The sequence below is a fragment of the Lepeophtheirus salmonis genome, chromosome 14, assembly GCF_016086655.4.
Source record: "Lepeophtheirus salmonis chromosome 14, UVic_Lsal_1.4, whole genome shotgun sequence".
Lineage (NCBI taxonomy): Eukaryota > Metazoa > Arthropoda > Copepoda > Siphonostomatoida > Caligidae > Lepeophtheirus > Lepeophtheirus salmonis.
The window spans coordinates 28,405,893-28,412,433 of NC_052144.2; positions in this window are offsets into that span (position 1 = coordinate 28,405,893).

The following is a 6,541-nucleotide window of genomic DNA, read 5'->3' on the forward strand; positions in this document are numbered from 1 at the left end:
CTAGAGAATTGAGGTCATGACTGGACAAAGGCCAGAAGTCAGTCATATACTTGCTGCAGAAGTCTTAGTTCTTCTTAGACGTATTGGACTGTAATAATTTTCACAAGCTTATAAGAGAGCAGATTGGTAGCTCTTGACGATGAAGGTACCCCACTGTTTTTTACACTAAGAGACATGGGCTAAAACAAAAATTGTTTATTTTTGTTTCAGCTGATTTCTGTTTCTGTTTGATTACATTATGAAACAACATTATTAAAAGTAAACAAGGTTGCTATATATATAAAGAGTGTTGATAAGATATTTTTTTGCTTTTATTTAATGCCTATTTTGATGACGTCACAGAGAAGCCAATTTAAGAGGAAATTCGATAAAACAAATTGTATTAATACATAATATAGCATTTTATTTTCTCATCAAATATTACTATTAGCTTAAATTTTTACCCTCCAACGATTACGCTACTATTTTTTTTTTTAATTAAAAGTTGGTTTAATGAAAAAAAAGCTCATAACATACATTTTTAAATAAATATACAAAATTAATGAAAATTTGATGGATTTGTACAAATTGCCACGGCACAAATACGCCTAGTGCCTCTAGAAGAAGACATAATTATTGGAATAATCTGAGTTAACACTTTACACTAGTCAGTAACACTGAACTTGGCTCCGTTGTGACGTCATCAAAAAGTTGTCAACTAACGTCAACCACACTGCGTTGCAAGTTTCTTATGGACACACCTAATATATAGTCACCCTGAAAATAAGGGGGATCAATCGTAAATAAATGCTACTGCAAGTAGTTTTTGGTATCTGTATTCAATTTTTTTCAACTTTTTTGCCCAGTGACGTTATTATATAGTAAATTACTGTTTCTTTTCTACTGTTCAGACCTTATTAATTAAATATTTACAAGGATTATATTTTAGTTTGTATGGAAAGATACTTCAAGGACTTCAAGGACCATAGACTCATTTATTGTGGAAGCTGGTAATAAGACTGATAGTACCACACGGTCTTATTTATAAATATCCCTGTAAATCAAAAAATAGACATAGATTAAAAAATGGTGAAAAGTTTATGAAATCATTAAAAATTTATATTTTGCATAATTTGACCTGCTTATTATCTTCACTATAATTTACAATTTATCAAAAATCCGAATGCAATCTCTCAATCTATAACCGTGCTCCCTATACACTGTAAAATATTATATATACACTTTATCGCTCCGTAACTGACGTATCATTAATTAGAAAACACGTTTTTGACCTGTTTATTCTCAATTTATTTATCATAATCCACAAAATGTACATTTTTATGAGCTTCTTGGGTGATAAAGGGTAAGTATTGTTCGTTGTTGGTTATATAATATACACATTTGATGTTTAATGCATTATATATGATCGAAAACTCTTTTTGAACAGCTTTTTAGAAAGTGAAAAAGTGCATATTTTATGAGATATACATTTTTAGTAATAATTTAGATAATATTCCAGTAAGAACAAAAATAGTATTTGTTAAATCAATGAACGAACCCCAATGTTGAGGCTTTAAATGACTCTTTCAATGAGTAGTGGGCTTCCATGCCAGAAACCTACATCAAAAATACATGAAGAAAATTTTACCGCCGGTTGAAAGCTGTGATTTCTCCTTACGATGATCATATTCAAGATAAACCATCCTTAGTGTCATTATTATAAATTTTATTAACAAAATTGTATTGGAAAGTAAATGCATATCAAAACATACATAATCTTTTAATGCGTCATTTTAGTCTCAAAACTTAAGCACAGTCCCGTACGAAAAAGAAAATACACAAAGGCTATCTCCAATAAGTATTTAAAGGGTTTAATGTTGTTATTTTTTTTCATCAAGATTGCATACTCAAAATGGTATGAGCAACTTCTCCATTCTGTCGAACGATAATTTCTTGGCTTGGGAAGGCTTTACGGACCCATAGGAATCCATTTGTTTTCAAAATTCCAAATGGAACTCCTCTTGTATTTTTACTTGGTCTGTTTTACGAGGTTTGAGAATCATTATGGCTTTATTTCTTATTCTTTCAGCGTCCATGTCGCTACTCTCCTGTATTTGAGAAATAATCAATTTTGTTTACATTAAAACAATAAATATCTATCATGACATCATCTGTAGAAAATAAGTATTGCAAAAAATGTTAAGACAGAATATATTATCAGGAGTGTCCACAGGATTATATTTGGGGGAGGGGGATTTTTTTTTTAAATGAATAGCTACTCAGAGACAGTTAAATTTGTGACAAAAAAAAAAACTTTTTTTAAAAATGATTTAAAATATAAATTTTTTGGAAAAAAAAAACAAAAATTAATTTTCAAATAATTACAATTTATCTCCCGCGTTTTTATTGGTGGGAGATATGAAAATCAGTGAGCTGCTTCAATTTCTAATATACAACAAAATAAGATTTTTTCAATTCATTTTCATAATTTGAAATTCGCAAAATTGTTTGAAAGTAAATAACTCTGCTAATAGTTATGATAATGTGCTTCGTACCATCAGATCTGATGTCATTCAAATACTTTCAATTTGTACAAGTCAAGTAATTAAAACCGGATTTATCCTGGAAAAAGTAACATGTTTTAAGATCTTTAATGAAAACAATTAAATAATTCCCTTATCAACTATAAAATAAGATATGATGCCAATTAAGTTATATAATTGTATTAAATTAAACATTTTTGAAAAGTTTTTTTAAAGAGAAGCAAAAAATCCCGGAGTATTAAAATACCAAAGTTCAGTGAATAGATAAGAGGCCGGCAACCCACGGCCTGTGATTGAATTTTAACCAGATCGCCATCTTATAATGGATATCATTTAAATATAGGCGTCCTAAACTTTGCTTCTTTTTTTTTTTTTTTTTTTTTTTGCAAAATATAGATTTTTCTAATAAATTGTGTTTAAAAGTCATTTCGTTATTATAAATCCTGTAGTAAAAACTAAGGATATTGTTTAAATTAAATTATAATGAATCTTTGTTTTCTCTAAACACCCAGAAAATCAATTATATATTCAATAAAATGGTTTTCCACCAATACTCGGCAGCGACAGGTGTTTGGTCACTACTCTCCAAAAGGTTGTCGACCCCTGGTATAGACAATGGGGGACGTCACGAATCTGATATACTTTTCAAAACTGTCTAAATCAAGACTTCAAATGGTTACTATGATTATGAAACATAAATAAATATTTTTTTATTGACAACATTTGTCTTATTTTACGTTTTGAAAAAGGAAGTTATGTTGCCCCACCCCGCACTAGTCTAAATTGGGGACCGTTAAAAAGTAACCACTCTGTTTATTACTAACAATTGCTATTGTTATTAACAAAATATCCCAAGTTATTTTCTTCTATTCTCGGGAAATTCGAAAGAACCATTTTTTTAATTTATGAAGAGTTCATAAGAAGACTCCACCTCTTTGCAAAAGACTAATTACCCATTTTATATTGTCTACAACCCCAAAAACAAAGTAATACAAACTCTGCGGCATATGTGTCCAAATGAGTAAGTCAAATACCTACATAACAATAATACGTATTTTGGTCGTTAATGTTGTAGTTGGTCCGCTGTGAGTAAGGCTTCCTCCTTTTTGTTTCATGATACTTTTTCTCATTCAAAAACCTCTTTCCGTTCTTTTGTTCCCACATTGTATTGTTTCAGAAGTCTAAAAAACGTATATGAGCATATTATCTATATTGTTGGATAAATGGGATTCAGTGTGTGATTTATGATTGAACTTTGTGCTATTCATAGCTGGAATGAGCAAATGAAGTGCGTAAATGACACTGACAATGACAAATCTTTTCCCTTCCTATTGGGGTAGTTCATTTATGCAGTGACAAAGGGAAGGTGAGAACTGCGAAGTAGAGATGGGTCCGAGTGTGAAACCGGAACTATAGTGGACATTGCCCCCTCCTTTTCCCCATTTTTTATTTTTATCGAAATAAGCAAATTGTAAATAAATCTATCAAAAAAAAAAGAAAAATAACCTATTTACGTGTAAAATGTTTTCATCCACACCAAAAAAAGATTTAGTAAAAGGGAAAAAATTCCCGGGTTTTTTTTTTTGGGGGGGGCTACAGACAAACCAGCCTATCTCCTGCGGGTGCCTCTGAAAATACGCCATTTTATTATAGTTTCTTTATAGTGTTAATTGTTTTTCTTTGGGAGAAACCCACTTAGAGCTTACACCTCTGCTCTTCACAGGTTTCTGGAGGCCCTAATTTGCAATTGCATCCCATATCCCAAAATTACAAACCATTTCATGCTCTTCCTCGTCCATTCAATGAAGTCTGACTTCATGGCGAAAAGGTAGAATATCGGCATAAGTGGCAGAATAAGTTTTATCAGATTTAAAAACTAATAACACTAAGAAACTTAATTAAATGGCATCTAAAGAGGGGTGTCTGCAGGGAGTGGGCTGGAGGGCTGTACCACCTCCCCCCAAATATAATAATAATAAGGGATTTTGGCTACTTTCTAGATTATTTTTTTGGTCAAGATGAAAAAATTATACGGCAAAATAGGGGTAAAATATTAAATTTTCCCCAAAAATATAAATAGCTGTGGATTTTTTGAAATTATTTTCCAAAAAATTTAATTTTTTAAATTTTTTTCTAAATAAATTAATTTTCTGTCAATAGATATGTATTTTGCATTTTTTTTTTTTCAAAAAAATTCCATTTTTGACAATTTTTTCCAGAAAATTTAATTTTTCAAAATTTTCGTTAATAGCTATAGATTTTGAAATTTTTTCCAAAAATTCAAGCCCCCCTGTAATATTATCCTGCTGGCCCATCTGTTAAATTAAAAGTTAGGGATATGAAAATTGTCCAAATTCTCGTGAGCTTCCATTAAAAAAATTATATAATACTGGTAATTAGCAAGATATTAGTGTTCTTATTTATTATTTCTCCCTATTTAGAAAATTCAAACGTATTATCAACTAAGGAGCTCCATCCTTTATTTAGTGATCTTTTCCAGTGGATATTATGCCGTGTATTAATGTTGGCAATAAATAATATTATTTTTGATTTACACTCACGAGGATTTAGACAATTTTCCATCTTTTCTAATAGTGTTTGATTTATTTATAAAGAATATTGAAAGAAATAAAAGTTATATTGTTTCTGGGCGTGTAAACCAATGTTGTATTATAAACTCGTTTTTATTCCTAGGACAACTCCGTATAAATAAATGTCTGAGAATATAAATGTGATAATTAATACTTAAAAGGTCATACCGGGCCCAATTAAAGTCACATTAATCAATTGAAGGCTCACAATTATAGCCAATGTTCTTGAGTATTTGATTGCATCCCATAAATTTAAATATACTCCAAAAATGAAACAAATATGTCTATAAACTATTTGGTCGTTAATATTTATGGAATAAATAAATAAAATGGGAATTTATTATTAATTTGATTTTTAATCAGGCCTCTTTTTTAGATGAACATATATCCACAATTTAAGTCAGGATTATTCATTTATTAAATATCTTCATAATGATATTAACCTCATTTTTTTAATGCAACTTGTACATACTAAAGAGAATATAAGAGAAAAAGGCGTCATGTATATCTATCACGAATATTTTTTCTAATCTCTAATTCTGATTTGTAAAAAAATCAGTATATGCGCTTTCATCTCTTACGCAGTTCATTATTATATCACGTCTTTTGGCGTCATCTAATGTATCTTAATACAAGTCATCGTTTCGGACAGGCTTATGTATTTTTCTTTAGAATAAACCAGAAACATAAACTATTAATTAAAACCATATTTCATAGTATTTGTATCATAATTATGCTCTAAAAAATTAGAAAAGTTATTTCAAAACAAAAATACAGCATCTAGAAAGGGTATTTATATTTTATATTTTTTGATCGATGATAGGTGAATCTTGAATATAATTCATATAGATAATTTTTGTTTATTTTTATTTTAACCATCTTGTTTCTTCTTTCCTTCTTAGTCTATTAGTCTTTAGTAAAGATCTCTAAGGAAAAAGGGTTAAGGGAAGAATAAATAATTTAATCAAAAGACAAGGAAGACTATGTTCCTAACGCCCACCTATAATATCGTGTTATTGTTGTGACGTAGTTGCCCTTATTGTTCTCTTTTCACTAAGGGGGAGACGGCCTGTTCAAACTGGATGCGTGGCTGGAGGAACATGTAGCAGCTTCTAATTTTAAGCTAATCAGAATTGAAAACTACTAAATCCAACCTTCCTTTCCTTGAGTGTCCACTTTTTGCCTACAAAGGACTCAAGGGAAAGAGGATGTACCCTTTTTGTTGCTGATTGATTTAGAATTGTCAGCTGCCCTCATATCTATCTGAAACTTTGGAGGGGTTTTATTTTATTTACTATTTTGTGAGTTTCAATTAATTATTTATTATAATTACCCAAAAAAATTTCATAATGCTAAGGTCAAATGTGTAGTGGAGTGTATTATAAAAATAGATTAGCTAGAAAATTAAAGTCTCTGGCCTTCTCGTCC